Source organism: Argopecten irradians, chromosome 8 (assembly GCF_041381155.1).
Source record: "Argopecten irradians isolate NY chromosome 8, Ai_NY, whole genome shotgun sequence".
Lineage (NCBI taxonomy): Eukaryota > Metazoa > Mollusca > Bivalvia > Pectinida > Pectinidae > Argopecten > Argopecten irradians.
In genome coordinates this window covers 42,659,498-42,667,191 of record NC_091141.1, presented here as the reverse complement: position 1 = coordinate 42,667,191, position 7,694 = coordinate 42,659,498, and positions in this window count along the sequence as shown.

Below are 7,694 nucleotides of genomic sequence, written 5' to 3'. Positions count from 1 at the left end.
ATGTATGTAACAGGGTACAGGCCTTAATGAAACACCTACATGTATGTAACAGGGTACAGGCCTTAATGAAACACCTACATGTATGTAACAGGGTACAGGCCTTAATGAAACACCTACATGTATGTAACAGGGTACAGGCCTTAATGAAACACCTACATGTATGTAACAGGGTACAGGCCTTAATGAAACACACTACATGTATGTAACAGGGTACAGGCCTTAATGAAACACCTACATGTATGTAACAGGGTACAGGCCTTAATGAAACACCTACATGTATGTAACAGGGTACAGGCCTTAATGAAACACCTACATGTATGTAACAGGGTACAGGCCTTAATGAAACACCTACATGTATGTAACAGGGTACAGGCCTTAATGAAACACCTACATGTATGTAACAGGGTACAGGCCTTAATGAAACACCTACATGTATGTAACAGGGTACAGGCCTTAATGAAACACCTACATGTATGTAACAGGGTACAGGCCTTAATGAAACACCTACATGTATGTAACAGGGTACAGGCCTTAATGAAACACCTACATGTATGTAACAGGGTACAGGCCTTAATGAAACACCTACATGTATGTAACAGGGTACAGGCCTTAATGAAACACCTACATGTATGTAACAGGGTACAGGCCTTAATGAAACAATGAAACACCTACATGTATGTAACAGGGTACAGGCCTTAAATGAAACACCTACATGTATGTAACAGGGTACAGGCCTTAATGAAACAATGAAACACCTACATGTATGTAACAGGGTACAGGCCTTAATGAAACAATGAAACACCTACATGTATGTAACAGGGTACAGGCCTTAATGAAACAATGAAACACCTACATGTATGTAACAGGGTACAGGCCTTAATGAAACACCTACATGTATGTAACAGGGTACAGGCCTTAATGAAACAATGAAACACCTACATGTATGTAACAGGGTACAGGCCTTAATGAAACACCTACATGTATGTAACAGGGTACAGGCCTTAATGAAACACCTACATGTATGTAACAGGGTACAGGCCTTAATGAAACACCTACATGTATGTAACAGGGTACAGGCCTTAATGAAACACCTACATGTATGTAACAGGGTACAGGCCTTAATGAAACACCTACATGTATGTAACAGGGTACAGGCCTTAATGAAACACCTACATGTATGTAACAGGGTACAGGCCTTAATGAAACACCTACATGTATGTAACAGGGTACTTTGTACATGTATAACAGGGTATGTATTTTTTTAGCCCACCATCATCAGATGGTGGGCTATGATTCAAATCGCCTGCGTCAGTGGTCCGTCGTCCGTCCGTAAACAATGCTTGTTATCACTATTTCTTAAAAACTACAGAAGGGATATTGTTCAAACTTCACATGGAGGGTCCCCTTGGTCCATATTTGTGCCATACAGATTTTGTGGCTGATCGGAAAAACAAGATGGCCGCAAGGAGTCATCTTGGATTTTGATAGTTGAAGTTTGCTACCGCTATTTCTCAAAAGGTACTGAAGCGATCTGTCTCAAATTTTATATGTAGTATTTTTGAAAAAGTTTAAAAAGTAGAGAAAAGATCCCTCTCAGATATAGATCATTCTTTGGTGGGCGCCAAGATCCCTCTGGGATCTCTTGTTTTTAAAAATTTATTATACTTAAGTCAAATAGAATGAGCATTAAAATATCTATATAAATTTTAACATAAAATATATATATAATTTTTTTATATACGTATCAAAGTGAATAGTCGGGCAAAGAAAACCAGTTTTATGCGTTCATTGGCCTCCCGACCATCCTCACATATCAAAACAATGGTCAAGTTCTGCTTACGTTGTCCAATTTTGACCATTGAAATTATTATTAAGCCTTTGTAAATTTAGCACAAATAAATTTTATTTTTCTATTTCATAAGAAATTATACTGGATATCTGAACAAAGTTGCCTTCTTTTGCCCGACTATTCACTTTAACAACTAATTAATCTAATGTCCATTACTGTTATTTAGGGCTGGATCAATATATCGATATACTGAAATGTATCGGTTTTCACCAGTGTATCGAATATCGATACGCAAACATGTTGTATATTGCTGTATCGTTTTACATCTCACCCTACTGCTGTTTTTTTTTATATTAAATAGGAAATTCTAAACAAAATTTATTCTAAAACATCATTCAAGTAAGAGCATTTCAATCAATCAATAGGAAGTGTTTAAGGCATCTGTGTCACCTAGATGGATTAGAAATGCCTTTTTGGAGGTTTTTCATAACTAAGAATATACAAATTGACATAAATTAATTAACACTGATGATAAACCGAATGAAATGTTTGGTAGATTTTTTTCCTGGTTATTAAAATGTTTTATCTAAATTGTCTTTTATTGTCACAATATTCAAAACACATTGGTCAACTGAATTTGAAAAAAAAGAGGTCCACTGTATCGTCAATACGTATCGTGTATTGTTTCAGTGTATTGTCAATATACATATCGTTATCGTTTTTAGACTTCCAATACCCAGCCCTACTGTTATTAGTTAGAATTAGAAAGGTGGGTTTCTCTGTTGAATTTGATATTTGGTTTGCCATACTGATATTTTATTCATTACTCCATATGAAAAAATTAAGTTCTCAAAAATAATGATGTCCTTTGCACATACAAAATTAAGCAATATTAAATAAAACATCTGGACCCAAATGTTCAAAGCATAGTTAGCTTAATCATATAAGTGATATTTCGATGTCTCATTTGCTGCAAAATTTGTGATTATATCTTTACTTAAATCAGCAAGTCAGTTAAAAAATGGAGTTTCTAAGAATCTTCTCAAAATTCTTACTACCAAAAATTATTTTATCTTAATTTGAAAATTGTAATTAAACTGTGATTAGCAAGATGTACGACACATGGATATTAGGCTTCTTGTAAGATAGGATTGTAAGATAAATGTTTCCCATATGAATTAATACAGACTTGGTTGTGCACTTTATTTGAGCTAGTATACAGGATGTATCTGATTTTATATAACTACAGGATGTATGTACATGTATATATTTCCTTGTTTTATACTTGTTTACAATAAACTCCATATTGTTAAAGTTTATACAATTTGTTCGAATTTTCATTTATTTTATAAGTACTTGTGTGAAAACTAAAACTTGTGAATAATGACAGAACTTGAAGGTGTTTTCAAGATAAATTCAGCATCATTAGTTTGTGAATTGAGCTCTTAGCTTTTGTCCTTGGTGCAACCATGGTGAATACCTCTCGGGTAGAGATGTTTAATCTTTAGATTGCTCGGTCAGCATCAGACTAGTAAGCTAAAGGTTTCTAACGCAGGCACTTCTACACTTCAGTAAACCACTCGTGTATATTACAATATTTTGTCTTCCTTATTTTTTATACCATTTGCGAATACTGTGAACTAACTTTCTTTCGCGGTTACTTAATTTAACAATTTTCATTTCAAAACACAGTTTGTGAGGTATTAATCATTCGTGGATTTTATTAACTTGTTCTGGTTCACATTCCTACCTAGTGATTCTTGCAAGCTTGTAATCTCACAACTCACTAAAATAACACGAAAGTGTGTCACACGTGTTGAACTTATTGATTTACATGTACATTGTGTATATTTGACACACATAAGTATTATTTTAGACAATTGCCACTGTTTCCAGTATCGATAAACTTTGTTGGGGCAGATCCTGTTTTTTTCCCGATAATATTGATGGTGCTGATATGTGATTCAATGCGAGTATAAATACTATGGGGTAAAACATTTAGCAGACTTCTTTTGACAATCCTCAAAATCATGAATGTTCATTAGTTTATCAAACTAACACATGTTTGAGACAATGTGCAGAATTCTATAGTCAATAAAAGATTAAAAATTTTTTTGTTCATCTGGACTGTAGGTCATGCGTGGACCTATTGTGATATCTTCTGTCTGTCGTCTTGCGTTTGTATGTACACTAACATTGGAAAAAATCTCGGATGAGTTCAAAAATCAGCTGGATTCGATGGTAATTTACAGAGTTATTTCCCTTTGCACTAATAATTATTATTGGACTTTGTAATCATGATAACTTGAGTAAATATAAACCAAGCTTAATGAAATTTTGTATGTAGAGTAACATTGGAAAGAGCTCGAACGAATTCGAAAATCAGCGTGATTTGACGGTACTTTACGGAGTTATTGCCCCTTGAACTAATGATATCATTGGACCTTGTGAACATGGTCATGTTAGTAAATGTGTACCAAGCTTAATGAAACTTTGTATGTAGACGTTTTAGATGTATGTTCCTATTTCCTGAACAGAAGATGTGAGTTGGCTAGTAAATGACATAACTAATTTGTATCAAATATCAGAAGACCCTTAAAGGATTTGTGCAGTTAAAAATGATAATTTCAGTTTATGCTGGAAATGGCTTTAATAGACCATGTAGAAACCTCTCCGTGCCGCGCGCGACCGGAATAACCTGTAAACCGCCGATATCGAGGTCAAATTTTCTGACCACCCGATTATGCATATTTTCTAGCTTTAAACCGTGTGACGTCACAATAGTCCGTGGCTTATAGCTGTACTACAACTGATCATGATGTGCTATCACGCTCGTGCCCCGAAACGTTGTATTTAGCGTCACGGTACGTAAAACTCTTCATTCTTCTTCTTCTGTGCAATCACTTACATCGACGGTCACAGGAAAAGCCGATCAAAGATTTTTAGCTCACCTGGCCCGAAGGGCCGGTGAGCTTATGTCATGGCGCGGCGTCTGTCGTCCGTCGTCCGTCCGTCCGTCGTCCGTCCGTCAACATTTCCTTTAAATCGCTACTAGTCATAGAGTTCTGCATGGATTGTAATTAAATTTGGCCACAAACATCCTTAGGGGAAGGGGAACAGAACTTGTATAAAGTTTGGCTCTGACCCCCCGGGGGCAGGAGGGGCAGGGCCCAATAGGGGAAATAGAGGTAAATCCTATAAATCACTACTTGTCCTAGAGTTCTACATGGATTTTAACCAAATTTGGCCACAAACATCCTTGGGGGAAGGGGAACAGAACTTGTATAAAGTTTGGCTCTTACCCCCGGGAGCAGGAGGGGCGGGTCCCAATAGGGGAAATAGAGGTAAATCCTATAAATCGCTACTTGTCCTAGAGTTCTACATGGATTTTAACCAAATTTGGCCACAAACATTCCTTGGGGGAAGGGGAACAGAACTTGTATAAAGTTTGGCTCTGACCTCCCGGGGGCAGGAGGGGCGGGGGCCTAATAGGGGAAATAGAGGTAAATCCTATAAATCGCTACTTGTCCTAGAGTTCTGCATGGATTGTAACCAAATTTGGCCACAAACATCCTTGGGGGAAGGGGAACAGAACTTGTATAAAGTTTGGCTCTGACCCCCGGGGGCAGGAGGGGCAGGGCCCAATAGGGGAAATAGAGGTAAATCCTATAAATCGCTACTTGTCCTAGAGTTCTACATGGATTTTAACCAAATTTGGCCACAAACATCCTTGGGGGAAGGGGAACAGAACTTGTATAAAGTTTGGCTCTGACCCCCGGGAGCAGGAGGGGCGGGTCCCAATAGGGGAAATAGAGGTAAATCCTATAAATCGCTACTTGTCCTAGAGTTCTGCATGGAATGTAACCAAATTTGGCTACAAACATCCTTGGGGGAAGGGGAACAGAACTTGTATAAAGTTTGGCTCTGACCCCCAGGGGGCAGGAGGGGCGGGGCCTAATAGGGGAAATAGAGGTAAATCCTATAAATCGCTACTTGTCCTAGAGTTCTGCATAGATTGTGGCCAAATTTGGCCACAAATATCCTTGGGGGAAGGGGAACAGAACTTGTATAAAGTTTGGCTCTGACCCCCCTGGGGGCAGGAGGGGCGGGGCCTAATAGGGGAAATAGAGGTAAATCCTATAAAATCGCTACTTGTCCTAGAGTTCTGCATGGATTGTAACCAAATTTGGCCACAAACATCCTTGGGGGAAGGGGAACAGAACTTGTATAAAGTTTGGCTCTGACCCCCCAGGGGCAGGAGGGGCGGGGCCCAATAGGGGAAATAGAGGTAAATCCTATAAATCGCTACTTGTCCTAGAGTTCTGCATGGATTGTAACCAAATTTGGCCACAAACATCCTTGGGGGAAGGGGAACAGAACTTGTATAAAGTTTGGCTCTGACCCCCCAGGGGCAGGAGGGGCGGAGCCTAATAGGGAAAATAGAGGTAAATCTTATAAATCGCTACTTGTCCTAGAGTTCTGCATAGATTGTGGCCAAATTTGGCCACAAATATCCTTGGGGGAAGGGGAACAGAACTTCTATAAATGTTGGCTCTGACCCCCCGGGGGCAGGAGGGAATGGGCCCAATAGGGGAAATAGAGGTAAATCTTATAAATCGCTACTTGTCCTAGAGTTCTGCATAGATTGTGGCCAAATTTGGCCACAAACATCCATGGAGGAAGGGGAACAGAACTTCTATAAATGTTGGCTCTGACCCCACGGGGGCAAGATGGGTAGGGCCCAGTAGGGGAATTTGAGGTAAATATTCAAATTCCTTCAGAAAAGAAGCAATGAACCTGTATTTAGAACATTACTTGGCATTACAAACCAGGTGAGTGATACAGGCCCTCTTGGCCTCTTGTTTAATGATTACTTTTGAGTGAAGTTAATCGTACAATAACTTTGGCTCGAATTTTATAACTAAATAAGTAAAATTCGATGTTTCAAATACTCTAATTTATGCTCTAATAGCAAGTATCTTCGTGTAATTATGAAAGAAAATCCACACAGAAATAAAAGTTTCAGATTTTTTTGTCGAAGAGTTCAGCAACGAATAGGCTTTATTTAGATAATATTTTCCTGTAGTCTGTATCTTTGATTCATTGTGAATTGCAAAGTTTGTGACAGTAAAATGAAATTTTACGTAACAATTTAAGAAATCCTTGATTAAAGCATCAAGGATATGATGCTTGACATACGTACACACCGATGATTGATCATTACAAAACATTGTATTGTGTGTTGTGAACCGAATCGAGATACATTTATTTCAATACCGTGAAACGTTTCAACATGTGGTAGAAAGTATTTACTTTTGATATAACAAAAGATCAAATAATCGAGAAATTAAGCAAAACTAACTATTTTTTCAGACCGTGCGGTCGCTATCAATTTTAATCGATATACGAGTAGAATCACCGATATTATAGATATATAATTAGCCATGCCTTTGGTTTGATGGTTATGTAATACCTTGACCAGGATGTTGTTTACCTGTACACAACGCCATTCATCGAACTCACCTGTAATTATCTGGCCGCGGGCAATTTGCTATTCGGTGGACTATATCGGGTATTTGCTATTGTCTTACTGTCAATCAGGTTAGGACATCCGTTAATTGGATTGTGATTTGAATTATGGAAACCCCGTACATCTATGCTCTAGGTTTTTTATTGTCACCTCCATTTTTAAAATGAAGATGTAAAAGCAAATGGAAATAAAATATACCTGATCATACCTAGGAGTATATATTACATACACATATATATATATATATGTCGTACACAGGTAAAACAAAAATGAAAGGTGACTTATTCAAAAATAAAAAATGGTTCTAAGAACTATTTCAACTAAAGATTTAACCTTAAAAATCATTCCAGTCTAGAACTGTAATTACGGAATCGT